The sequence below is a fragment of the Sinocyclocheilus anshuiensis genome, unplaced genomic scaffold (assembly GCF_001515605.1).
Source record: "Sinocyclocheilus anshuiensis isolate Anshui unplaced genomic scaffold, SAMN03320099.WGS_v1.1 scaffold40, whole genome shotgun sequence".
In the NCBI taxonomy this organism is placed as follows: domain Eukaryota; kingdom Metazoa; phylum Chordata; class Actinopteri; order Cypriniformes; family Cyprinidae; genus Sinocyclocheilus; species Sinocyclocheilus anshuiensis.
Genome location: NW_015554053.1, coordinates 69,998 through 73,386, shown reverse-complemented (window position 1 = coordinate 73,386; position 3,389 = coordinate 69,998). Strand labels below are relative to the sequence as shown.

At 36.7% G+C, this 3,389-nt stretch overlaps 1 pseudogene; it reads right to left on the bottom strand.

The window, feature by feature from the left end:
• Positions 1–1,479: 1,479 nt before the first annotated feature.
• The window catches only part of LOC107668487 (uncharacterized), a 5,251-nt pseudogene continuing 3,341 nt past the window's right edge, over positions 1,480–3,389 (bottom strand).

The window sequence follows — 3,389 nt, the reverse complement described above, 5'->3', positions numbered from 1 at the left end:
GATGGATTATCTCGGCAAAGGAGAAGTGCTCACTAACACAGATTTAGACAGATTTGTGAACAATATTTGAGAGAAATAGGCCTTTTGTGTGCATAGAAAAAGTCTTAGATCTTTGAATTCAGCTCATGAAAAATGGGGGCAAAAACAAAAGTGTTGCGTTTATAATTTTGTTCAGTGTATATATGTACGTATGTGTGTGTGTGTGTGTGTGTTTTTAACTAGCTGTTTTAAAAAAAAAAAATTAAAAATGGAAAAAGAAGCAAAGTATGAGTCAAAGAACTTTGCTTTAATATGAAAGCAACAGAGTGGTCTATACAACTATACCGAAATAAATCAGTTGATGCAAATAAAGCATTTCAAGTGCAAATGTACTGCTTCAACAACATACTTTTTAGATTAACTGTTGGATATATAGTATACATTGAAAAAGGCATCGGCATGGAAGAAATACCTGATGGGATGACATTAAAACTGCCCCATCAAACCACTAAACTTCTATTAGAAATAGTGAAATTGGAAAACCCAGAAACAACAATACTATTCCAGTCACAATAGTTTTTACAATCATTCCTTTTTTCAACTTCGTGAACTGAATATAATGTGTAACATGATATAACTTCAAATTTATAATGATAATTTAGTACACTATTGTTTACAAACATGTATGAATCAGTAGCTGCAAATAAAACTATTCAAATGCAAATGTACTGCTTGCACTGCAATAACAGATTACTTAGATTTACTGCTGTATGTAAAATTGGAAAAAGGTGTGAACATACCTGAAGAAATACCTGATGGGAAAACCTAAAACTGTCCCATTCAAATCAGTCTGATAAACTTAAATTAGAAATAGTAAAATTGGAAAATACATAGACAATGATACTATTATGTTAATCATTTTTAAAATTACTCCCACTTCAATTTCATGAACTGGATATAATGTATAACATGAAATAACTTTAAATTTATAATGATAATTTAGTATACTATTGTTTACAAAAACACATTGAATAAAAATTCAAAATAAACTGGGGTCAGCTGGCCAATCAGAGCAGACTGCACTTGTCGGAAGGAGGAACTTCGTAGAAAACGAAGCGTTTGAGAGAGGTAGGGCATATAGGACCTACAATAATGTACAGCATTTGAAAAATAATGATCTTTAAAAAAGCATCATATGACCCCTTTAACCATAGATTATTTAGATTAACTGTTGGATGTATAAATGAAAAAGTGTAAACATAACCTGACAGGAGCTATCCTCAAATGAGCTAAAACTTAGAAATAGTGTAAAACTTGAAAACCCATTGACAACCATACTATTCCATTCACAATAGTTCTTAAAATAATGGTTATTTCAACTTCATGAACTGCATAACATTTAAACATGAGAACATTACTTTCAGTATTTATACTTTCAGTATAATTTAACAGACATCTTTTTCATGCTGTTTAGACACTTCAGCTTTAACACTCATATGTCTATGACATATCCATTATCCACACTCCACTGTTCAACACGGAGCAAAACTCTACCCTAAATTCTGCATAGGCACTGTAGTCACTTACCAGTTCAAGGTGTTGTGAACAAGTGTGGGCAATGGGCCTTCTTGAAAACTCCTTAATTTCTGTAAATGTTATCTGAATCGTCTTGGAGAGAAATAAATCAGACCCTGTGCAGTATCTGAGAAAAAGACCAAGCTCCTTCTGGTCTCTCTCCCTAAAAAACCGCAATAGATGATTTGATACAGTTGTTTCAGAAGGGGACATCATTTGTGGGAACTTGAGGGATTTTGCCACATTTCTTGCCTTTAGTTGAAGATTTTCAGTTATCTTGTCCAGACTTTCTGCTGTCATGTTTTCCCTGACAGATCGCAGAATGGGTCGCCAGCATTTTATTATGTAGGCTGGTTGTTGCACCATCTCTTTATGTGCAATTTCTTCCAGAATTTTCTGGAGATTGTTTTCATTTGGAAGCACTGTGCAATTGTGACTGTTGACTACACTGAGGACTTCATCCATGTCAGCACTTTGGAAGTCTTGGAGTGCTTAATTTAAAACATCCTTCTCTGTTGGACTAATGTAATTGAAAAACACCTCCATTAGACTGGTTTCTGGTGAAGGAAGGGACAGTGCTTCTTTTAGAAAAGGAGGTGCCAGCTGATTTGGCAAGTAACCAAAGCGCACCCATCCAATGGCAAAACTCAGCGCAACAGCTTCCCACTTTCTTTCTTGGTAAGCGTGATGCAGAGTAGGTATCTTGTAAGTTGTTCCACAGGTTCTTGTTTCATAAAATGTGTCCCAGAATTCAGTAAGACAGTCCTGGAACACTCCATTGCCGATGCCAGCTTCCTCCTCACCATTTTCGAGTACACGTTTAATTGTTACATTGGCATGTAGAATGTTTTTGTCTGAGAAAGCCTGAATCATATCATTCACACAGTGAACTCTGCGAATCACAACTGTTTCACTTTCAGTCACATTGCTTGGGTTTTCAAATAACAAGTCATTGTTTGTTGGCTCCTGGCTGTCAGTTGCCCGAGGTGGATCTTCTGGCACTGTTTCTACAGCATCTGCAATTTCATAGAATGAGCTACCTGGAACAAAGACTGTATCTGGCTCAAATGGAACTGTTTCCGGTATTGTTTCAATAAATGTTTCATTCGCCACACAATCAACATGTACAGGCGAGTATACAAGTGTGTCAGAGACCATGTCAAAGGATGTGTTCACATCATTACCCAGGAACACCACTTCATCATCAGAAGACTGGAGTACATCGTCACTTGAGCTGACAGGTGTAACAGTCGGGGAGTGCAAAGTTTGATTTCCGTTCTGATTGTTACATCCTGGAGCACATGGATTTACGTCTGGTGTGGAAGTAAGCCGGGATCTCTTTAGAGTCAAATTTGTGTCAGTTTCATCACTCTGATCAGAATCCTGATCTTTCAGTCTTGTGCACACATACAGTCTAAGAAGTTGGTAACGTGTTGCCTCGTACAAGCCGCCGACTGTCTGATCTTCTTTGAGTGGTTCTTCACAGCCAGTGACACAGAGCATAAAGTTGAAACCGTCAGCATTCCCTTTTACTGATTTACCATTAGGGAAATAAAAGTTTTCTCCCGATATTCAGAACATTAACACCGGGTCTTCTTTTTTAACAACAATTTCTCGTGTTCCACCTCCTTTGGGTCTTCTAACTTGTTTGTAGCTGCTATCTTGGTAGTTCATCAAGCCAAGTTTAATTTTCCTTGTCTTGCTTTCAGCATTCTTATTGCCAACTCCATATTTTTTTTTCTGATTTTGAATTGCTGGTAGTTTCATTTTTTCTTTCAATTGGTTGATCAATTTCTGTTTTCGGTCTTCATTCCCATGTTCCTCTGCATTTATCG